The sequence below is a fragment of the Epargyreus clarus genome, unplaced genomic scaffold (assembly GCF_041222505.1).
Source record: "Epargyreus clarus isolate Ecla_fem2 unplaced genomic scaffold, WU_Ecla_fem_2.2 ptg000004l, whole genome shotgun sequence".
Classification (NCBI taxonomy): domain Eukaryota; kingdom Metazoa; phylum Arthropoda; class Insecta; order Lepidoptera; family Hesperiidae; genus Epargyreus; species Epargyreus clarus.
The window spans coordinates 14983089-15009785 of NW_027332212.1; the positions used below are offsets into that span (position 1 = coordinate 14983089).

At 32.9% G+C, this 26697-nt stretch overlaps 1 protein-coding gene across 7 annotated transcripts in view; it reads left to right on the plus strand.

Annotated features, from left to right (window-relative positions):
* br (broad-complex core protein) overlaps positions 1-26697 on the plus strand; it is a 144581-nt gene that overhangs the window by 103801 nt on the left and 14083 nt on the right. For all 7 annotated transcript variants that reach the window (XM_073093542.1, XM_073093541.1, XM_073093545.1 and 4 more), the window contains one exon: positions 13115-13160. The gene's annotated coding sequence lies outside the window, so the exon portion shown is untranslated. The remainder of the gene's footprint in view (positions 1-13114; positions 13161-26697) is intronic.

Genomic DNA, 26697 nt, shown 5'->3' on the forward strand with positions numbered 1-26697 from the left:
CCTTAGGCACTCCTCTGTTCTTTGTGGAGTTAGTTATGTCCATGGGCTGTGTAACAACAGGTGAACTGCATGCGTTTTACATTTTCCCCCGTTTATCGAGAAACTGCTATTTCGGACTTACCGGTTTATATCATTTATTAGCAATAAATAATAATATTATTATACTATTGACTTACCACGAAATAATTAACGGAAGGAAATTACATATCCCATTTTAGTTATAGATATAAACAAACTGTTTCTCGGTAACTTAATTATGGTTAAATATAGTTTAAATTATTATATAATTATTTGTTACCGATCATTTAAATACCTTGTTATGCAATTGACCTAATAACATATATAAGCACAATCTATTTATACTATTGAGGCAGAGGATAGTCAAATTATCCGACTAAATTAGGATTCTTCGCGAAATAAAATTATTTTCGAGCTAACAGTTTTACAATATGTTGTACTACAATCTAAAATTATACTGTTTTTTATCTGACCGAAATCAAACCCTGGACCGTCTAATATGACTATAAAAATAAAAAAAAAAAAAAAAAAAAAAAAAATAAAAAAAAAAAAAAAAAAAAATAAAAAAAAAAAAAATGTGTCGTGTGTTCTATTCTAAGTATTACTGATTATACGAAAATACTTAAAAATCAATATTTTGGATGAAATAAAAAGGTAATTAAAATCAAGCGTTTTCGTACTGTTTAAAAAATTCCTTTCATTGATAATCATATCATGAGTCCGAAAAGAAGAGTGGTCGGCCGTATTAGGGTGTCCGCCATATTGGATTTAAAATGACGTCAGTATCATGCATTGTTATTCAAACATGTATGCAAAATTTCATCTCAATTGCTTAGAGTTCGCGGGTTTAAATTATGTCACACTCTCACATACGAACTAACAAAGCAAGTTATATAAAAGCGTGTAATAATAAAACATATAAATGACCCCGTCCCGTGAGAATTGCATGAATTGTGTAAGACATGGCAGGCGGCTAAAGGTCTGAGAAATCCGTAATAGGAGGCCTCCTCCGGTGGTCCTAATCGTATGGATTCATAGAAAGCGCTTGAATCCACGGAATCAGTTGTCAAGACTATCGTATGAAGTGCTTCCTTCTTAAAGATTGCACATAATATCTTCGAGAATGATTAGTCAATCAATTGATTACCTATGTTTGCAAAATGAAAATATTGGCAAATGGTTAGTTTCTATGTAAATATGTTGTGTGTTTAAAATATCTATAAAAGGTAACTGATGGGAGGCAAAAGACATTGGTAGATTTTTGTTATTTTTTTCGTAAAAAAATGACATGCAATTTAAAAAATATAAAGACATAGAAATTCCTTTAAAAAGGAAGAAAAAATTAACTCGCTAAATTACTCTTATAAAATACTAATTAACAAAAAAGACAAAAACAATATCAAAACTCAAATGAACTTACACTATTAAAGTCTATTAAAAACTGAATAAGCTTTATAAAAGACAAAGGAGACAGATGCGGAACATTTCTTTCCCAAGCTGTCATTCAACTATCAGTTTTATAGTATGTTACCGTACACATTTTACGGGTATGCTAGTTTCACATTCTCTATTCCACACTTCGTGGGTCTGTCTGGGCCCTCGAGTGACGCACGTACTTGTTCGTATGAATCGTTTTCATTTGCTCAATCAACCCTCGATACGTATTGCATGCCTCTTTCGTGCTTCTACTAATTTCTAAAAGCAATAGTTGTCTGATATCAAAAGCATTGAATTAACTCATAAAGAAAATATGACAAAAAATATTACGACTAAAATTCTAGCAATAAAACCAAAATATAGAACGCGATTTTTTTATTACTTCATTAATTAATTTAAAAATATATCCGTAAAAACGTTTATCACGTACGAATAAATCAGGGTTATATATAAAATCGATATAATGTCTAACTTCATCCACGTATTCATCAGTTCTTAAATTTTAAGGACATTCATTAAAATATTGTAGTTGTTTTACTTTTAATTTGGGGTACAATAAAAAGTTTTGTATTACATTGTATTGTACATCCCCTGAAAAGTATAGCCATAGTTTACGCTTAACTTTGCCAAAGATGTCTTCCGGAATAATTCCTTAAAAAATCGACTTGCAAAAGTATAACTCCAAATACCACATACGTTATGTGGCAAAATAAACATAAACTCTTATTAACTAAAACTGAACCTTTCTTATAATTAACTAAACAATTAAACAGAACGATGTGTTAGCATTTGTAATAGCATCAACCTGATTGTGTCATCTCATGTGTATTATGGTCTCTAAGGTACAGTAAGAAGGTTTTATTCCGCTCGGCGTAGTAGTATAGTAGGGACTTAGGGTGTCTTTAGACGTATCCGGACCTTTTCACGTTCGGAAGAGAACTTTTAAAGCAAGTGTGAGCAGCGTTACCCCAAGAAATGAAATTAATTCGCATACTATAAACATCACTAAAGTTTCTGTTAAAAACAATGATACTATCAGTAACTACTAAAATGTATACACCTATTAGATAGAAATGAACAAGGTAATAATATTATTTACAATAATGTTTCTGTTTTCAAAATTAAAATAAGATTTGGAACAGACTATTTATATTTTGCGTTAAGTATATTACACGACGTTTTTTTCATATAAAATAAGTTTATTTAATATATAAAATAACTTGTCACCGACAAGCCTTTTGGGGGTAAAAAATATAACATAAATTGACGAACTTTCAAAATATGGATGAATGAAATTTAATTATATTGTTAATGATAATGTGTCAAGAAATTGCGGCCGTACCACACACACACCGCCGTACACAAGATGATCGATTTTTAGCCAACTTCCTAAAGAAGAGAGGTTATCTATTCGACGTGTACATTTTTATAGACACAGAATCAATGATATATTAGAACTCAGAAACAAATCCGTGCCCGGGCATGTGTGGCGACACCCTTCGCGATCCACCTAATATTATAATGCAATTGTTTTTGGAAATGAAACAATTGTTGCCGCGTAAGCATTTTCGTTTCACTGAATGAATACTACGTGGTTTCGTCTTAACGTTGCATGAAACATCGTTGCGGTCACGTTGTCAAATCTTATTGTTATTTATGTCTTTGTTCGAGATTGAGCTCGACTTAGATTGTATTAGTCACTGATTTTGTTTTGATAAACACTTTTGGGGTTTTTTTTTTATTAAAATGATGTAATATGTCGTTTGTTCTACTCTAAACAATATTCAAGTCTTGTAGTTTTAATGGCATCAGATATTTTAAGATCATTGCTGTCTATATACCTACCTGTGTGGAACTCCTAATAATAAAAACTTGTAATAATAGAGAAGGATTGGTGTCACTACTTAAGACTAAGTTGGTAGATTTTATGAAAATTAGTATAAATCAGACAAGAACCATCATATCAGGAAAATTCCTACTTCCTATTTCTATGTATATCAAAAAACCGATTATTTTATCAAAAGGATATGATATATTGTTTGTTCTACTCTAAAAAATAAAAAATAAGATATTTAAAGATCATTGCTGCCTATATATCTGTGGAACTTCTAATAATAAAAACTTGTAATAATAGAGAAGGATTGGTGTCACTACTTAGGACTAAGTTGAGAAACTATGTAAATTAGTTCAGCTTTACATCACAAAAAAACATAATTATTTTCAAAATCCTTGCTTTTTCTATATCAAAAAATCGAAGTTATGTATCGTCAAATATAAACATCGTAGTTTCCGCTGTAAATACCAATATACTAATTACGGGGTTGTTTATTGTTTCGCGACTCATAGATATTTTGTTTATCGTGTTTACCTTTCAGCGTCCGCCGAAACTACAATAATTGTAGAATGGACGCTGAATAGTATGAAAAAATGACTTTTTTACAATATAGGAATAGCAATGCAGTCCACCTGATGGTAGGTGGCTGCTGCCCATAGACATCCGTAAGCAACCTCAGATATGATTAGATGCCTCCTTGAAGTCGGCCAAAGATGCGGTGTTTTCAGGACTAAGCTGGTATGCCTCGGAAAAATATCTTCCTTGCCACACCCTTTAAACTCTGCTGCTATTAGGGAAAAGTAGGTATGGCGGTGATGTCGCCGGAGTCTAATCCAGCATACCATTGCAAATTGAGTCTTCTTATTAGACAAAGTCGAGAAATCTCAGTTTAACTCTCCATCTCTTCCGATTTTAAATTAAGTGATAAGAAATTGTAATACGTATATCGAAAAATGTGCAACCACGATAAAACGACTCGTTAATTTGAGAAAGAAACTCACTTTTTTTAGTCTAAACTAAATAAATATCAAAATAAGAATTTCTTTTAGTCTGTTTTTTTTTTAATTAAAATATTATACAAAGCATTATAACAATGAAATATACGTTACGAAATATTCCTTATCATTTTTGCGTAAGACAATCCTAGAGGTCAATATCACGGTTTAGCTTCATACTCGTAAGGCGCACGGCAGTGCTCTGGCCAAGTTCGTAATATTTAAAACAATCTTTATCATAAATTATCTTTGTGTAAAATTTGCAACTTATAAAAACGGTAAATAAATAGATTTATTATTGTGGTTATATTATTAGATTACTTTTTGAATGTAATAGGATTGTATATCAGGTTTTGCTGTCAGAATGATTCTATTCACTTTCGTTTTATCTTCAGCCTCAAAATCGTTTGTTATGAACGGTAAAGAAAGGAAGTAGGCCATCACAATTCCCATTCCTAGACTATCAGTAGTCAAATACGAACTAGGCTTATCGTATGAAATTTAATCTAGCATAATTCGGCACACGCTATCTCGCGATATTTCATATTCGCAATCTCCTGCAACATTGATAACTAGCCCTGCCCTAGGTTAGTGATGTGACGCGCATATCGACACTTTATAAAAATAAATTCATTCCATCGAACTTGGGGAAACTGATTTTATATTTTCTGTGTTATGTACATGTATTTTCTTTACATAAATATTCCTCCTAGCAACGATATATAAACAAATAAATAATTTATCGATCGATAATAAGTGCACTTAATCCATAAATTACAATCAAAAAACTAGCTAAGATTTAGATTTGCGAACTAATCATGAAATTCGTTGTCCTTCAACCGTCCTTACACCAGATAACGTTATCAATCTAATCATAGAACTCTAAATAAATTCGCTATTAATTTTATCGATGCATTCTATCATTCTTAATCTTGCAATGTAGCAGACTGACATTTGTTTATCATTTGATAACTTGCTGCAATTTAATACCTTCGATAGTAGGTATAATCGATGATTTTTATAAAATGTATTTTTGTATTTAGACTATCTGAGATATCGTAGGGGTTTCCTTATCAACGATAAGTGTTTAATTTTTATTACCTAAATTATGTAATCATGTATATGCATAAATCAATAACATAATTTAAGTAAAAGCGATTAAATCGTATTATGCATGTATCAACAATATATTCAGTTTTTGCCGATTTTAGATTATCGTTGTGATTTGACGTTGGATGGTCAATGTCTTTACTAATTTTCAATAATTAACCTCAGATACGATGGAACTACCGCTTAACTTACGATCAACCAAAGATATATGTGTAGAAATTCGTGCTTTTATTATTCAGTAGTATCACGTGACTAACAAAAAAAGAAATCAAAAAGAGCTATTTTAATTTAATAAGTAAATTATAAACCCCTACAACTGAAGATGTCCTAGATGCTCCAATGCGAAAGGTATTTTTTTTCAGGGAATCTCTTAGTGGTTTGACTACGGCTATACCCTTTCATACCTATTGCTGTTTTACAGGAAAAATGTTCCAAAAAATTGACCATCAGCATTTAAAATCAGATCAATTACGTGACATTTTCTATATTTAAGGGACAAAAAATATATAGTATGAAAATCAAATCTTTAAATTAAAACAATAATATTACCCACTCAAATATCGACAAAGGCTAGCACATCCCTAGCTCCGGTGCAACTCTTATCGCGTTTTTAATACTCCACATAAATATTAGCGAGGCAAACATAGACGAATGTGTCTATCTACAAATTTGCAATCTTTGTAATATAAACACATGTACACTTATCGCTAGACTGGTCCGCGCACGCGGCGTTGCTTGCGCTTATACGACATTATACGTTGACGCGAAGTAACTTGTTATTTTTAAGGACGGACGGTAATGTTTTTTGAGTATGTCTAATTCTTTGACATGCTCTACAACCCAAACGGCGTTACTGATTTTAATATAAGAGGATTGGTGGAATTCGTCTAAATTTTTAGAGTGACATTGGCAATATTTTTAAAGAATCCAGTTTTTTGTTTTTATAGTAAGACTGCAGGAAGTGCCAAATATTACATACGCTTGAAACATTACCCTCTGCAAACGAGTAAAAACAAATTTTAACGGATGTCCTACAATGAATGGTTGTCACCGAGAATCCAAAAACAACTAATCTCACTGAGGATATCTTATTAGTTACTAGCTGACTAGCAAACGTTGTGTTACCATATAAATAAAAAAATGTTAAGGGTGAACAACCCTTATAACTTAGGGGTATGAAAAATAGATAGTAGCCGATTCTAGGACCTACTGAATATGCATAAAAAATTTGGTGAAAATCGGTAAAACCATTACGGGGAGTACGGTAACTAACATAGTGACACGAGAATTTTATATATAAGATTACATACACCCCATGGTCAGTAACCGGGCCCATCATTAGACCAGCTGAGTAATATTCAATTTTTTCATAAAAATCTGAGTTATATTAGTTAGTTAGTTTTTAAAATATTAAAAAAATAAGTCGTAAAACTTAACCCATACAAACTAACTTAGTACCTAAAAAAAGTTTATTATAAAATATTTTTACAAACACAGTTCACGTATGATTCTATAACAGTAAAGATAGATAGATATCTGTGTAACCAATCCTGTGTGTACAGTGACTATACCCAGTAAGTATAGGTGATTGACCTTAAAAAAATATAGAGATCATTATTCTCTACAAAGCGTTGTCTTTTAGAATCATATTACGTGTATGTACATTTTTAATAATATTAAAGTCGCACTCAAGCATGCAGTCCACATAATAAGTGGCTACTGCTGCCCATGAACATAAGTACAACCCTAGAATAATTATAGTTTAAAAACTAAAAACCACGCTAAAATCGCACAAGGAAAATCGTTAATCCTGATTCCTGACGATCCTGATGAGGTGAATGGGATAAAATTATTTAAATTGACATCGGTCCTTGATAATTGTTCAAAATGTTACATTAATCGGACCGTTCAAAGTGAATAAAAATCGAGCTCTAAAATTCCGTTTCATATATACATACAGGTCAAGCTAATAAAAGCGTGGTAAAAAAATAGATTTCCACCTGAGTTTGGAAACAAACGCGTAACTTCACGTAACGACTAAGTTAGAATCCCTCGGACTAGTTTGTCTCCCTTACACCCTTCAAACCAGAACACAGTGTTAAGCGATGCTGAGACACCCACTTTTCTTAAGCGTTCCAGCTTCGTTCTCAGGGGTAGCAAGGCATATGTGGCCGAACTCAGGTAGTATTCCAATCTTATGGTGTTTATTGATAATATTGGCTGCCTTAAAAATTTAACAATGAAAGGTGACGAATTAAATATATGTATCAACGAAAATATCTATTCAATAATTATAGTTCAAAAAACTAAAAAACACGCTTTTATGATAAAATCAACTAAAAAGGATTTAAGACAGAACAGAACAACTAAGACTAGATAGACTAGACAACTAAGAAGAATTGATTCTTAGATTGAAAATTATTTTCTCCTTTTTAGTTGATTTTATCATAAAAGCGTGTTTTTTAGTTTTTTGAACTATAATTATTTATTAATTTTTAGTATTTCTCGTTATAGCGACCACCATTATTCATCGTTTGTAAAAAAATCAAGTGTCTATTTATTACGATTTAAGAGATAAAGCCCAACGACAGACGAACAGACCGCAGAGGGTTTCGTTTTAACCTTTGAGTACGGAATCCTAAAAATCATTCTACAAGAGGGCATTATAGATATGTTTCAGAAAATTTGAGTTATAGGGAAATAACATTATTATTTTCTAAACTAAAAATCACGATATAAAAGTTACTCCTATTGAAACTAAACAGCAATAATTATTTGCAATCTAAAGTTGCGATGAACTTTGCTGAAGGTGTTTGAAAAATCTCGCCTCGAAAATCGTTAATCCAGAGGATGTTGATAAGAACAATGGTACAAAACTATTAATATTTAAAATATTGAATTGTCATCGGTCCTTAATAAGTATGCCAAATTTCGAGTTAATCCGACGTTTTGAAGGGGGTTAAAATCATGTTGAAAGATTCCGTTACATACTAACATACCAACATACATACGTCTGAAGCTAATAAAAGCGTGTTAAAAACGAGTCTAACTATTGAGTAATTTAGACACCTAATTTAAAAGAATAGTATAAATTGCTCTAAAATGCATTTAAAACTAATCGGCTATAAGGAAAGTCAACCACAAAACTCATGAACATATAACTATAGCATATCTATCAATTCTACATTAAACCTAAAAATAGATGTAGGTACTAAATTATAAAAATATGTTTTTGAGTCAATTATTAATACCACATTAGTTAAATAAATAATAACGGTTAAATTATTTTTTTAATTGACTTGGCAAACGATAAATGCGTTCTACATGATGGAAGCCAGTCACCATCGCCTATGGATATTTGCAACACCATAGGAGTCGCCAATGCAATGGTTTGACGAAGAGCTGTTTCGCACCTTTCTTGAAGAGCCCCATGTCATAGCGCTCAGGGAGGCCCATTTCACATTTTGTACATACGCGGAAAAAATGACCGTGCAAGCTTAGACACATAGACTTATATGATTGCTTATACAAGACAATTACGGATGTCCATGGACGGCAATAGCCTCAATATTAGGTAGACTGCTCGTTTGCTAATTCTACATTACAAAAAAAATACAAAGAAAAAAGCTTCTACATAATATGTCACTTTTACCTTATAAAAAATTCTTATATAAAATTCTCGTGTCACAATGTTAGTTACCGTACTCCTCCGAAACGGCTTTACTGATTTTCACCAAATTTTATATGCATATTATGTAGGTCAGAGAATCGGCTACTATTTTTCCTACCCCTAAGTGATAAGGGTTGTTCACCTTTAAAAAATTTTTTTTATTTATATGGCAACACAACGTTTACCGGGTCAGCTAGTAATAAAATAAAGACCAAGAAACATTGTTAGGATATTTTCTACTAACTCCTAAACCGATTTAGATAAAATTTCAATGAAAATACTAAAAAGATTTGCAAATACTTATTTCGCTTCAAATTGTGTTTATGATTCCATTGCAACCTAAAATAGATTATCTAAATAAATTTAATTCTACTAATCATAATTACGTGGTGATTATGGGGAGAACTATAATTAAATTACTAACTGATATACATTTTCGGTTTTCCCATTCAATTCGACATTCAGTAGATATGTTTGTTATAAAAGCTAATATAGTTTTATAGCTCAAACATATATATAGGTAATAGCAACGAAGCCGCAAGAAAAAACTAGTTATCACGAATGTCAATGTCCGGGTCAAAAAACCCTCAGAGGATACAAGGAAGAAATAATCGTTTATCTATTCGGTTTACATAATAAACTATTATGTGGAATTAATTGCTTCACAGGACACTGACTCACGGGACGACGACGTGACGGTGACGTAGCGACCACGACTAGAGCGACGACTTTTAAAAAAACAAATGGTCGTCGTCGTAAACCCATAATTTTCCCACTGAGCACGGGTCTCCCCTCAGAGACGCGGGCCAAATGTGAATTAGGAGACTTCACAAAATTTTGAGAACCAGATTTTAAAAATCTTAGGCATGTATTTTTTTCACGATGTTTTCCTTCACCGTAATGATATATCTGAAAAAATTCAAAGTCGTTTATTTACAAATAAGAACCGAAATGAGTTCTTTTTTGTCATATAAGTGGTAAGTGTCTACTGCCGCCCAATATCTGTGATCAACCCCAGATAAGATTAAAGTCCTATTTGATGTCGACTACAGTTGCGCTTTACCCCTGAGGACTAAGTTAGAACGGATAAGTACTCGTATGTCTCTCTTAGCGTTCAAAACAGAACACAGAAACGCTTAGAACTATTGTTACTAGCTAACTAATAGAACTAAAAACTAGAAAATAAATCAATCATAATGAATCGCCTCAAAATAAAATTATTTATATAATTATTTATATATACAATTAATTATATATTAAATAACCTAATTATATAATTTAAAAACCAAATTAAGAGATAGGAAATAATAAGGAAATATGGGGAAAAGCCCAAATTCAAACACAGGAAAATATGTGTATGCTCGAATTAACTTCTGTACATGCAGAAAAAGGGTTTTCCCTTAACAATCAAATGCATAATAATATTAAGGTGCGCCGGGGCTTTTGTAACTACGAGACATAAATAACTAATTAAATTATATACCTTTTAACATAATTTTGTTAACAACGCCTATACGTGTTTGATTCTATCAATAGTTTACTTTAAGTTATGGACAAAGTTACGTTTGCCCCGCCAAAAACTTAAAATGGGGTAATTGCAACTTACAGGTAAATGGCCTTTTTTAATAGGACTTTTGCCATACATTTCATTTAAAATTCTTGTTTATATTTAAAAATATTTTAGACTAACAAAACTATAGTAGCACTAAAATCTTGATAATGTTTGAAAAACTATCAAATAGAGTACCCATTCACTAGTTCAACAAAAATAGTTCCATTTACCCATATGAGGCAATTGCAACTATTTCTACTTGCATCATAAAATCTTATTACTGCCTAAACAAACAGCATTAGTCATATTAAATTATAGTAATATCTGATTTATTGAAACACTTAAGTCACATATTTCGAGTACATGTGACATTCAAAGTTTCACCACGCTTTTATTAGCTAGACCTGTATCTATGTAACGGAATCTTTGAACTCGATTTTTACCCACTTTGAACGGTCCTGATTAATTTAAAAATTTTAAAAATTATCAAGAAACCATGACAATACACGATTAAAATGATTTTATCTCATTCACCTCATCAGGATCGTCAGGAATCACGGATTAACGATTTTCCTTGTGCGATTTTAGCGTGGTTTTTAGTTTTTAAACTAAAATTATTATTGTCACAATACCCCCGGTGTGAAAATCGTTAATTAATTAATTCAATTCAAACTAATCAAGTTATAATTTATTAATATCTATATTTTAGGTGGTTCGATATATTACATAATAATTATTAATAACTATTATTCCTTGGAAGTCGGGTAAATAATCTAATACGAATATTTTAACTGTTGTTAGTAATCCTGTTTTTTACTATTGTTTTGTTTAGTAGCTATAACGAGCTTTAGGGACGATCGAGATTTTTGAACTAAACGTTCTATTTTTTTATTTCGATTGAACTGAATTTTGCATTTTAGAACTTGTTTGTGTGTTTTTGACGACATTCAGTTAAAAAGTAAACTTAGAAAGAAACAAACTACTTATATACAAAATTAATTCTAATCGTCCAGCAATTCCGAGTATTACATAAACAACTATGTAGATAGCATGACCTTATATTTCTTGAAAAATGTTCTAAGAGCGAGTCTTGTTCTAAACTAATAAACGATAGGAACACAGCTACTTTTATTGTTTGAGTTTTGCAAAGGATAATGTACTTTGTATAGTACGTTAGCCTCAGAAAAATACTGTAGTTATTACATAGCGTAACTAACTTGTACGAATCAGTGGTATAACTCTTAGAATTGATAAATTTCGTTTATATTTTATGTTTAAATTGCAAGTGAAACTTTTGTGGAAAGACGTATTGTGGAGGTTTTGGCTTGTTTCTTCTACAATAACAAAACGCCTTGCAAAGTGGTAGATTATTATTGACGTTCAAAAGTAATTCTTTATAAATATCTACTTATAATAACATATATAGATGGTTTGTATTATATGACATATTTAGACTTGAGAAAAAATTGAAATTTTTTTTATGTATGAGATATAAATATTAATGTACAATGTATTATGTACCTACGATTATATTATTAGAATGTTAGTTACTTGTTTGATTTTATTGGAATAAACCAGAAAACTATAAGAGGAGGTCCCACGATGGACCTTAATGTACCAGGCGAACATAAGCTCATAGAGGCGTTACTTGTAGGCGTTTCAGATTCAGCATTATAATTCCCAAGGTTAGTTACTTAGCCCGGAAACACGTAGGACGTATTCTCTATACATTATTTCCGTAAACACCAGGTATATGGGCGCGGGTCGACCAATGGGAACGAAGGTCAAATTTTAAATGGCCAATCGCAGCCGGCGTTGTGGAATTCGAACTATGTAGGCTCGATTTGAAAGTGAAAGTTGGCCAATGGTGTGTCTAGTTTGCACGTAGTTGTGTCGTGTGTGGACGTATGTAAATAGGAGTTGGGTATGTGTGCGTTGTGAATGAAGCTTTCGTTAAGGCTCCACGTAATTACGGATAGTGGTTTCAGCACACCCTATTGAGTTCAAACGACTCGGCATTGTCAAAGATTACCGTTATTGTGCTTCTAAGCACTTTTTCACGGTTTTCCTTTCAACGGCACTAAGCTTCGAGATTTAGGGCATTAAAAGTGTTTTCTGTCTCAATACAAACATTAAAAAGTTACAAATTATTGACATAAAAATATAAATAATATATATTTTTTTCATTTGAGTAAAAGTAAACATATGCTACAAACAAATCTCATGTCCATTACTATGACAAAGAAAAAAGTAATTTTTATTAAAGAAATAAAAGAAATAACTAATTTAACTATTTTCGACGTATCTGTACTTATTCAGAGGTAGAGTTCTACCCCAAAGGTCTACGCATTGCTTGTAAGAGCTCTTTTCATGGCGACTCTATTGTAAAGTGTAGAGCCAAGTTCTTTCCAACAAGTCATGTCAAGTAACTTTTATTATTTTTTTAAAAAGGTGAATTTTGTGTAGTATTGTATTTACCTTTATATTTTTGTTTACAGATTTGAAACAAACGGGGGTAGTAAGCGGACAGTTGCAAACGCAAAGGTAAGCAAAATCTACGTAATAAATTTCAAACTTCTAGTGAGACCTAATAAAACTGTTATAATCGTAATTAGGGTTCCGTACAGAAAAATAAGAAAAGAATAAATATAAATCTTCATTCATAAGTTAGTCTGTATGTGTACATAATCATATTACGAAAAAAATGAACGTACTCTCTGATAAATATTTTTTGTGAGTAAATAACAAAATTATTTAATAGTCGAATATATAACTCCCATTGACCTACCCCCACTCACCCTTTGCCAAAAAAACACTTTTTAGCTTTTTGTCTACTTGCATCAAGTAGAACTCGCTATACAAATTTTGATCAAACTTTCCGCAATAAACAGGCTACAAATCCTGCGTATTTAAACTAAACGTATTTTCAAAAACCGAGCGAGCCGCACGCCGTGACGCGTTACACATAAATCAAGTTTTAATCTGTAAACTTAAGCTATCAGTTATTTATAAACTACACCTATAGCGCTCTACTCTAATAAACGAAACTAATTGTTATTATTAAGTGACATTGAATTCATTTATAATTATCGGTCGCTGCGACTCCATCTTAATCGCCTCGAGCAGCAACAACGTCAATCAATAGATATTTTTATGAACCTATTATACAAAGCATAATTAAGTTCTGATAACTGGTAGGTAGGTCATGCCTGATAGCACTGACATGAGCTAGATAAAGCCTAAGTTTTAAGTTATTTTTCTGATAACGCCACAATATTTTAGTGTTATAAAGTGTTTGGCGGCGTAGAAGATTTAATTTACATATTAATAAACGCTTTGCACGAAGATTGTTGGGACGCCCACGCCGTGTCACGTGTCACTGAATTTGTAATAGAAAATAATAGGATAATAATAAGATGTTCGTGTGTTTGTTTGGCAATTATAAACTTATAATAAGTCACTGTATTCTTGGTATAAAAATTGTTGGTACTGGGAATTTATAGATTTCGACAACGTTTAAGCGACCAATGAAAGTGGGTAATGGCAACTTTTTTTAAATGTTCATGTTGTTTTAATTGGCCGATATATGACGCTAAATAACTTCTATACTAATAACTTTTAGGTTATTTAAGGGTATGGTAATGGAGGTATATAAAATGTAATAAAATTTTACCACATAGGTAACTCACTGATATATATATATATATATATATTTATATTATAAGAGTAGCAGACGAGCATACAGTCCATCGGATTGTAAATGGCATCTGCCGTCCATGGACATCTGTAATCAACCCCAGATGGGATTAGATATTCCTACCTGAGGTCGGGCACAGATGCGCCGCTACCCCTGAGGACTAAGCTGGAACGCCTCGGAAAAGTGTACATAATCATGCATTAAGCAGTTCTTGCGTTGCTTGGAAAGGTATGGTTGCTAGTGACTTTCAGAATGAGGCGATTATCTTAGTCCTCAGTGATGGCGACGCAACATTGATTAACTTCAGTACCCTTAGAATGAGATTTACGTTTTTACAAAAACGTCTGTTTTTGTATTTGTCTACGTATTTGAAAGAAAGAAAGAAAGAAAGAATCATATTTCTCATACATCAGTTCTGATACAGTCCGCTAGGGGCACTGATTGGAAATGTATGAGTAAATACGTAAACAAATACGAAAACAGTCATTTTTGTAAAAACGTATAAACTCATACTAAGGGTATAACTAGGCAAAACCCCTATTCTGTATGAAGTGGAATAGGTACACATGTCCATCATAGGCGGCAGTGGCCTCTTACCATCAGATAGATCGCATGCTCCTATGTTACCAGAATTTTAATAAAAAAAATATTTTATCAAAGTTATGCGGATAAAGAGTACAGTACAGTAATTTCGAATTTTTAATGTAAGTTTTGGGTTGCATTATTTTTTATTATTTTCCCATTTTTTTATTATTGCAAACTATAAATTTGCATACAAATATTGAGCACTATAGTTCACTAGTAGGTAATGTACGATTGGAACCAAATTGTACATGTGACAATTAAATTGTTTACTCAATAAATGGAACAAATTTGCGAAACCATCTGTGCAATTGTAATTGTCCTTGAAGTCTGCAATAGACAGGTAGAAAAATAAGGTTGCAAATTTTGAGAATATTTCAATCTTAGTTTTACGGTAATATTATTCTAAAATTTTACAAATAATCTTTGTTTTGCCGATGTAAAATAGAGAATTTTAAGGTGGTAAAACCCTTTGTGGTACGACTTCGGCGGCACCACAGCCACACCTATTTCTACCTAATAACAGCAGTGTTAGGCGCTGCTGTGTTCCGGTTTGTAGGGTGTGGTAAGGGAGACAGACTTTTCCGAGGCGTTCCAGCTTAGTCCTCAGGGGTAGCGCCGCATCTGTGGCCGACCTCAGGTAGGAATATCTAATCCTATCTGGGGTTGATTACAGATATCCATGGACGGCAGTAGCTACTTACCATCAGGTGGACTGCATGCTCCTCTGCTACTTTTATATTATAAAAAAAAGACGTGGATCATGATTAGCTATCCTAAAACCATCATTGATCCCTTCATACTTTAGGCAGTTTCCCTGATCACATTTTCAGACCAGTTTAATCCCTTTACCACCCTTTCCTGTCTTTTAAATATTTTTGAAAGATTCAACTACGAAAACTTATTGCCAATTTCAGTAATCTCAATTTATTTCCAAGATGTCTGAAAGAGATATGGTATTTCCCTTCGTAAATGAAATAGTTGATAATTTATCTATAATTTAATTACTTTTAGAAAACTCGCAGTATCTTTCCCTACACAACTTGTTGTTCAGGCTAAGACTTAGCCTTAGTAGACTCTATGGAGAGTGATCTCTATATTGTGAAACGGCTACAATGTTTCATGCAATATTTTGGAAAATTGTAATATTTTAGTCTTTGAAATATTGTGTAACATTAAATTTCATAATATTCCATTGATTAATTTTAATAAATTATTTTTTGGAAATCAGACAACTTTACAAGGGATTAGAACCGCATACACCTTATCCTTTAGAATATAAATGTGTTTATAAATACTTATTATATTATTATTCCGAATGCACTGCAAATTCGCTAAAACCGTCGTCAAATCCCACAAAATATTAGCTCGAACAAATAATTTACGACATAAAATAAAACTAGAAATTCAGCGACCTAAACTATACGCCCGATAAGATATCAGGTAGCCTAGGTCTTTGATAAAACGCTAAATTTACAAAAATACAGATAAGAGCGGGCTATCGGCCGTGGCTTCCCGCTTCGTCTAACTCCATTATTAATATTCGTTGGATATATTTAACGTGCTCTTGCTGTTTATTTATCGTATTTTGTGGGATTCACTTGTTAATAACTACTTGATCAGAGAATAGTGTGCAGTATGCTTTAAGTCTTGAGAAAAATGAAATCGAAGCCCAGATTTGGGACAAAACGAACTAATGTTATTTATATGTATGGTTATTCATAAGAAAACGCGCGCGGTGTCGCCCGCGTACACCGCTTTTGACGGAAAGCCCTAGTCTAGAAAGGAGGAAAATGTCAGTGCAAAATGTAGCCTTTGTGTTTGGTTTAGAAGTTGTCGTGATTTCACTACCGAGCCAAACAATTATAAGCATAACATTATCTACTATAACACCCAAATAAATGGGTAGGCAACTTTACATATAGCAACAAAACTATCTGTAACGAGTGGACATCAAAAAAACTTGGATTCGATTTTCGACCTGACGCCGCTGACACACTTTACTCTGTATCACGCTAGATATGTAATAGATTTTACTTACTTAAACGAGTTATGTAACATATGTCCCATATAATAAAATATATTAGCTAGACGTGTACATATTATGCTGCACCTACAATGATAACTTTATAAAAATACTGTTTTCAGAACGAATTTGCAGTCTTATCAGTGCAATTTCATGAAAACTATTTCATGATTAAAGGCAAGCCAGTCATCTGTTATGATAGTAGAACTAATACCCTTAATCATAGTTTCTAAATTGTTATCTATATCGGAGTGCTGATAAAATAAAAAATCGGCCAAGCGTTACACGTGTGGATTCTGTGGTTCCGTATACTGAAATGTACGAGAATTACTTAAAAAGGTTTTAAAGGTGGTGGAACCCTAGGTGGCACTTCGAACGAAGCACTAGCTCCATAACTATTTCTGCGTAGTAACAGAAATTTCCGACGTTAAAGTGGTGTGGCATTGAAGAGATATAAGGCTTTATAACTTAATCCTTAAGGATAGCCATACACCTATAACACCAGGCGAAACAAATTATCGACCACAGGTCTCAAATTCTTTCTGAAATCAATTAAAGTTTTCCATAGTTGCTATCGAGATTTCCATTTCCATAGTTTGCTCAACTTAAAAAAAACTTAATTTAAATATTTCACACACCCCCAACTCCATTTAGAAGTGTTTATGACCTTCTAATAGCTGAATATATTTTCATTAAATAGCTAATAACATCCTTGATTTGGTCGCCCTTCAAACAAGATGAGCTAAATCAAAAAGGTTAATCTCTTACAAATATACACATCATACATATAAAACCCCGGGTTTTACAACGAGGATAAAATGCATTAGTTTTAAAAATTGTCTCTAATATTAAAATAGTAATAACAAAATGTTAAAGCATTTATCTGGTGTTTAGTGGCATATTGTACAAGATTTAATTAAAGGTCGAAACAATGAGAGTGATTACACTATCACTATGACTCTGTTATGATTTAATGTAATCTAATAAAACCACTCTAGTTCAAATCTCTTTCGTAAAATCTATGTTTGTGTTGATGAAAACAATAAATACTTTAAGAGCATACGATAAAGCCATCTTAAAAATTAAGGATTAGGATTAAGCATGAAAGACTCTCCCTTACAATAAGCTTTCAACCAGAAACTTAACACTGTTGTAAAAAGCCAAATATAGGTGTAGCGGTGGAGCTCTCCGAGAAGAACCACGAAAAAATTATACCTTTAATAAATAATTCCTAATAACAAAAAGTTATTTATACATAAATATTTAGTAAATACCTACTTAAGAGAGCTCTGGAATGTTTCGGCTTTCACGCAAAAATAGATAGAGATATGTTTGGGTTAAAAGAAGCCTACGTTAGTCCCACTAAAGTTCTCTATTTGAAAGAAAGACCGCCAAAATCGGGTCAACAGCTTCCAAAATTAGCCCCTAAAGACGGACAGTAAATTAAAACGAATTTTTATACTCATTTAAGTATAACCTAACAAAAAGGAAGTTCTCAATTTTACGTAATGTTTTTTTTTTTGTTTTCGTAAGTATTTAAGTTCAAAAATGATAAATATTTGGTATTGCGGATTCTTTATTTCATAAAGACTGTTTAAATTAGTATTTTTATCACGGAATGACTTTAAATACTTAATGCTTGAGTACAATATTTCGTTCCTCATTTCATCCCATCACGGAATAATTATGAAACTAAAATAGCCTATGTTTTATAGCAACGAAAGCGTTAGTGACAGACAACAAAGAGATTTACTTTGCATTATACTTACTTATAGTGATATTTCTCATACAATTATAGTTATACTTCTTTTGGTACGTTTGTGACAGGAATGTGATTTTAGTGTGAGACGAAATTGGGCACGCCAATGTAACACATTTTTATAGCGCGGTTTAAAGTTTAGCGCGCGGATGTAACACATAAATTTGTGATATCTTTTTGTTTGATAGCTTGCACAAAGTCTAACTTCTTAGGACACCCGCTTTTTACGTGCATTGATTTATAAATTCGTGTGGACTTTAGATACGCAATTTATACCTACCGATCGCCAAAATTTTGCGATATCTATACAATAGCAATATAATGCATCAGATATTGCACGTATATTATATAACGTTATCATTTCTATGCACGGGTGACGGACATGTCATTGTAGCTTTTATCTTTCGTAGATACAGTTCATTTTTGCGTGTATTTGTCGTAAAAAAATCATTCGACCTACTCCTTAAATATATATTTTACAGCAAACAGATAAGCAATTTTCGATCTCTTGACTAATAAAATATGGTTTCTAGTATCTTGCGTCTAATTTATACAATACATAAAGGTTAATGCGAAACTGTTGCTAGAACTGTGCTAGGGGTGTTAAATAGGCAAAAAACCCTTTGAAATGAGACAAAGATGGATGGTCTAAAACTTTAAATGGGACAAAACGGCCATTTTGGAATAGATGTTTGTTTAGATTATCCATCAGTGTATAGTATAAGGTGGAGCGGGAATTTTGATGTATTATTTTTTTTTATATTTTTGATTCATTTAAAGAGATGACAATGATCAGATCAGGTGACTGAAATATCACTGATTGATAATTGAAAAATGTTATTTATAATTAACCACAGATAAAAATAATTATAACAAATAAGTTTGTACTTTATCGAAATTACTTATACAATTAGATATTTATACACAACCCAGATTATGTCATGTTAATCATGACATATTCTGAGTTTAAACTTATTCATGGCTTTTATGTAGGTTATGTAAGTTTTATTTAATAATAACCAAATTATTTCTTAACTTATTATGAAATTCTATAACGAACAAGCTCAACACAATTGACGGTTAAAATCAATTAAAAATAGTAACCATAAAAACAGTAATACATTATTTATATTACAAATTAAATTTAATCACAAGCCTTATCTATGACCAATCACGGGATAGCTCAGTTTAGGTCACAATTCGTCAATATGCTATCAGTTCAAGGACATCGAACGACAATGAACTCTACATTTTCCTCGACTATTTTAATCTAAAAGTCTGGCCGGGAATTGAACCGGGGACCTCGATCCTACACAGCAAGACTATTCATCAGGTGAGTCGTGAATTGACACAGTTAATAAATGTGTGCGGTATATTTTTTTTATTGTACTGTTGGGGAAAGACCTCACGTCACACTGGGCGAGGCCTAAAGCATACCCCACCACGCTGCTCTCGTAATCTTAATTATTTTGAAAAATTTTGTACCCCTTAGGACCAACACCAACCCAGTCAGATAAGCAGATATTTTCCTCTTTTATCACATAATCTAACCCGAACACTGCAGCGCTTATATTTATTATAAGGCATATTGTGTGCCGGAGTAGAACCGTAATATATTAGACCAACATTAAACTGACTTTATTTCATTAGAAGGTACTTGAAGTTTCTGTATTTTTAAATTATTTGTATCTCCGCTCCGCCTATACCTTACACCAGAGTGTCAAAGGGTGCCTATCTTTTCAAATGTACTGAATAGCAAAGAATTTGCAATGCGGCGTGTCACTCTTTATTCTAGATTCGCCAATGCCTGGTGTGAACTATGAATTATTACATTTGTATGTAAACCATATGATATTCATCTTTTACAAAAACATTCAATAGCTTATAACGACATATTTAAATTGTCGTTGATAAGTAACCATAGATATTTGTATGGATATTTTCTGATGCACTGTCGGAGCGCCATAACGTAAAAAGTTATCAGAAACAACTTTTTTGCTGTATTTAAACTTCGATAATAGTAAAACTAAGCACTAGTTTAATGGTTGAGGCATTCTCCAATCAATCTTATTAACTCTTCTTTAAAGTATAATATTTTTGGCATAAATATATTTATCTATACTAATATTATAAAGATGAAAACTTTGTTTGTTTGTTTTATTGTAATGAATAGGCTCAAAAACTACTGGATTTTAAAAATTCTTTCACCATTCGAAAGCTACATTATCCACGAGTAACATAGGCTATATTTTATATGTAATATATTTGATAAATAGATTTTGAGGCGGTACAAAGTTTGCCGGGTCAGCTAGTAAAATATACATAGGTCGCCATGTTTGCGAAATATTCTCAGACGATGACTGGCTTCTATTATATTTTATATACACTGATAGATCATGCTAAGTGGTGTAAGTTAGAATTCCTTTTTCAATTCTCACTTTGGATCTCACAGAAAAAAGTATATAAAAAGTTACATAAAATGTTACTGGAGATATATTTTTTTTAATCTTTGACGTTGGCATAGCCTTTTGACCTATTTTGATAATAAAATTCGCATGATATATGAGAACATAGAAGAAACTTTTAGTTTTTGTAAACTGACTTCCTGTATGTCTATATATTGGCAATAAACACTGTATGTTTAGTTTAAATAAAGCAATTTAACTGACTAGATAACTATCATAATAATAGAAAACCCCATTGCTTAAAAGCATAGCTTATGTCACTCCTATAATTTAGACGTATTCGACACCTAATATGTTAAAAATTTAAAATCCTTCAAGTCGTTTGGATTGCAGCGCGTGTGAATAAAAAAGACACACATGCATACTCCGAATCAAATCAAATCAAATCAAATTTTTTTATTCAAAATAGGTTCTTTACAGATCACTTTTTGAATGTCAAAGCAACTACCACCACTTCACAAGGTGTTTCGTTATGGAGAAGAAGCGGCGAAAGAAACTCCATAACACACATCTTTTAAAAAAAATGTTTTTGACAATGTTAACTTAACGTAATGGTACATGTGGAGCTGGAGCTAATTCAGACCACACCGTTTTGTCAGTCAAATAATCACTTACTTTATAGTACGCTTTTTTACATAGCGTTAGTTTAACGACATGTTTAAACTTTTTTTCTGTGAGATTCAAAATGTGGTCGGGTATTTTATTGTAGTAGCGAATACAGTTGCCCACGAAAGATCTAGCCACCTTACATAATCTATGTTTAGGAATTGCTAATTTATTTCTATTTCTGGTATTAAAGTTATGGTGGTTACTATTTTTTTCAAACATATCAGTGTGTTTTCTTACATACATAATATTTTCATAAATGTATTGACTATGCACCGTCAATATATTAATAGTGGGAAACAGTTCTCTTAGGGACTCACCACGCCGCAGACTATATATTGACCTTATTGCTCTTTTTTGAATAGTAAATATAGAGTCTATGTCAGCAGCACTGCCCCACAGTAGAATGCCATAAGACATAATGCTGTGAAAGTAACTGAAATAGACAAGTCTGGCAGTGGGTATGTCTGTTAACTGTCTAATTCTTCTGACTGCAAAAGCTGCAGTACTAAGTCTGCTGGACAAAGCAGAGATGTGGGGACCCCACTGGAGTTTAGAATCAATGGTAATCCCCAAGAAAACAGTTTCATTGACGAATTGCAAAGTCTCACCATTTAGAGCGACATTCATCCCCGTACTCCTTACATTTGGTAGCATAAATTTAATACATTTAGTTTTATTAGAATTTAAGAGTAGGTTGTTTGCATCAAACCAGTTCTGAATCCAGCAAAGAGTTTCATTAATATCTTTCATATCCTGTGATTGTCGTTTTACTCTAAACACCAAGGAAGTGTCATCAGCAAACAAAACAACCTCAGATAAATCCTTTACTACATTTGGCAAATCATTTATATAAACTAAAAATAGAAACGGACCTAGGATGGAGCCCTGAGGTACACCTATTTTAATATTAGAACCTGCTGATAATGCTCCATTTACTTGCACTCGTTGGACTCTATTGTTTAAATAAGAATTTATCAACTTTAGAGAATTTCCCTGAATACCATAATATTGTAATTTTAACAATAAGGTTTTATGATCAACACAATCAAAAGCTTTAGACAAGTCACAAAAAATACCTATAGCATCATGTGCTTGTTCCCAACAATCAAAAATATGTCGCAGCAATTGAACACCAGCATCTGTGGTAGAACGGCCTTTAGTAAAGCCAAATTGCTTTTGATGTAAAAGATTATTTCGTTTAAAATGAAGCAACATTTGATGTAAGAGGATCTTTTCAAAAATTTTACTTAGAACAGGCAGTACTGAGATGGGTCTATAATTGTTGGGATCTTTAGTATCACCTGCCTTAAACAATGGAATTATTTTGCTATGTTTCATTAAATCAGGGAAACAGCCCTGATCAACACACATATTAAAAATTACTCTTTTGACGCTAAGGGGGAAAATTAGTTATTTCGTCTCTAACCAAGCTAATATTTCGCGTATAATAATATAAACAATACAATAAGAGGATAATTCCAGTGATTGGGAAACCCATCCGTAAAATTTATTTAGGTACAAGGTATTCCACTGTTATCTCGCGTATTTCTAAATTTAGCTCTGGTGTTTATGTTTTGACGCTATTTATGTCCTTAACTACGCTTAAGAAGCAGTGATAGCCTAATGTTTAAGAAACTCGGCCTCTCGATCGGCGAGTCCGAAGTTCAAATCCCAGGCACACACCTCTGAATTTTCAAAGTTATGTGCGTATGTGAAATTAATTATCACTTGCTAAACGGTGAAGTAAAACATCGTGAGGAAACCTGCATACCTAAGACATTTATAAAAAAAAAATCTCAAAGGTATGTGAAGTCTACCAATACGCACTTGGCCAGCGCGGTGGACTATGGCCTAATCCTTCTCATTATGAGAGGAGACCCGTGCCCAGCAGTGGGCCACTTGATGGGTTGATGATGATGATGTCCTTAACTATTTCTTACTATTGTTTCCCGGTTTTAGTCTACAGCAATGTATCCTGCGGAATAGGATTCTCCTATTCCCTTTTGACAGAAAACTCCTGTATTAAAATCAAAGATATTAAAACTAAATAATCCTTACAGATACAAAAAATATTATTTTGTTAATAACTAAAATGTACGACAGCAAGAAGAATATCAAAGCAAGTTTTCTTTATCTGTCGTGTCTAAAGGCTAACCGAGCGCGCTGCATCTGCTGTATATATTATTTATCTACACCTCTACACTATAATAAAATAAAAAACATAAGATTGGAGTAACAAAAGGACTTATAGTCACTCAATCGTGCATGGTTACTGCCGCCTTGGACATCTATAACCAATCCATAATAATATAGAACAGGTTACACCTGAAGCCGATTATGGTCTCCTCTTATGTAAGTCACCTGGCATCCATACTTTTCCGAGGCGTTCCAGCTTAGTCCTCCGGGGTTTGCGGCGCATCTGTGGCCAACCTCAGGTAGGACTATCTATCTGGGGTTGATTACGGATGTCCATGGGCGGCAGTAGCCACTTACCATCAGGTGGACAGCATGCTCGTCTGCTACTCCTATTTTATAAAAAAATATTTACAATAAATGACTAAGCAATCTAATCAGTACAGATCCTGCTTTCAAGCAAGCCTTGCAGCCCTAATCTGTAACGTAATTTCTGACATACCTAAGAGATAATTCGAATACGTAACCAATACCTAGTACCTATTCATATAACATACCGTCTTGTAACCCGAGATCCCGTTGTTACAGCTAAAGTGAGCCAATCGGCCACTGGGCCGTATTGTCTACGATTTGTTTGAAAACTTAGCGAACACAATTATTCCTACGCGTTGACTTTTCTTAAGCCGCGAGAATAGAGTTCAACTTGCACGGAAGAATGGAAAAATGGGAAAGAATCCGCGAAATGCATTAGTAGAAGCCGGTTTAGAAATGACAAGCAAAACAGCGTAACTGTTCTAAGAACTCCGGAGTGACATCTTAAACCTTAAGCCGGACTATTTCCTTATTACCTGTAGTTAACTTACCCTGATGAGGATCCAAGTATTGGTAGTAATACGTATGGTATATGTTTTTTACATGTATATTGTACCCATATATACAGTGAGTACCTACTATGTTTGAAGAAGAACAGTACGTACTGCAAGACATAAAAAAATACCATTGTATTACTGCGAAGGAAATCTTGTCATATATTTTATCATCAATTTCCTAAAAGTAATACCCGATAATATTAACTACAAATAATTAATTTGATCAAACAAGCAGAGAGCTACTCAAAGTTGATGATTAAACACAAGATCACAAGTTTACCTACTTATGGTAAAAAAAAATCCACTGCTACCTATGCACTCGGATTCCCTGCTTTGCGAGTGCCGTAGACAAGGGCAAGTATTCACGAAATCCAAATTCGAAGTTTAGTTGTCCGTCTGGCCGAAGATCGATTCTGAAAACCTTTGGGCGGGTCGCCAATATCACCTACCTACATAATTATTATGAATTATTAATTTTATGTAAAACAAACTACATCGGTTTATGTACCTGCAATCTGATTAGCATTCAAGTATATAATACGAATTAGCAAGAATAAATAATTTGTCAAAATTGATAGAACTCTTCATGCTTTACATATAAGCGCTAAATTATCACTTGCAGATTAAAGTTCTCATTGAAAAAAAACGATTAATCTAAATAGAATATTATTGCTTTATATTATTGCTAATACCCAAAACGACTTGGTTTTCGACAACACCGTTACGATGAAAGCAGCAAAGGGGTTCCAAAAATAATTAAACAGCTAACAAAAGGCAGCACGTTTAGGCAAACCCTAAAACTTTCGGCATTTGTCATTATACAAGTTTTAAAAAGTTTTCACGACAAAGTTCGCAAAAAACAGAACCCATACAACGAAAACAATAGGTTTTTATTAGAAATCCACGACAATACATTTCCTTTGTCGTATAAAAATTGTTTTAAACAAAAACAGTAAGCGAACTTTACTAGGCTTGAGACGGTCTTACATCTGAGTAGCTTACGTAAAACTTCAGTTGTTCTTGTAAATGTTATACGAAAATACACTGAACATATTTACCCCCGTTATTAATACGCAGTTTATTCAAATGTGGCCAAAAGCATTGGATAATTTCTAATATGAAGCAATTGTCAAATTTCAATGTTTATTAGGTAAAACATTACATAGATTGATTATAAACAGACGGTAGACGTTGCATAGGTAATTACGATAACATATCTGAAATGAAACTAAGTTTATTGGAAAGTACTTACCCCAATGTAAAAATACGTGCATCTTTAAATTATGAAATACACGAAAACATTTATGTCATATTGACAATTATTTATTGTACGCGGCACCATTAAAACACAATGTTGTAATTAACACAAAAATTAAGTATCGTATGCACCTAATAACATTATTAAACTTCAAGATTTCTTCCTAGTAGCGACATCTTTTATGCCTGCTATGCAATGTATCTAATAGGTAACGCCATCTATCACTGAGTCCTACAGCTAAAGGTAAGTTTCGAAGTAGAACATATCCCCACATGTACCAACCACCAATACTTTCGTAAATATGATAGAAAGTGAAAAAAATACAATGAGGTAAAAATCTTTAATGCAAGCCGAATAATTATAAATTTATAGGTAAATAGTACGCAATACTTATAAAAGGCCGCGACACATTAAAGCGTTGAAGTGCCCCACCTTTAACATCAGCGATGCAACCCTTTTTTCACGGTCTTTCTTTGGAGGCCCTTTGTCGGGACTGCGTACGTTAATAGCTCTAGTCCGCGGTCCTGACGGCGTTTGCCCACGTCTGTGCCCATCTCTATTTGTCATCCCAAAAAAGATCGTCAGAACCAATCAATGAAAGAAATCTAGAAATGCCTATTTGTCGGCGATAAAAAGAATCCTGAGTACTGGATGACACGAAAAACCAGTGAAACAGGGGATTA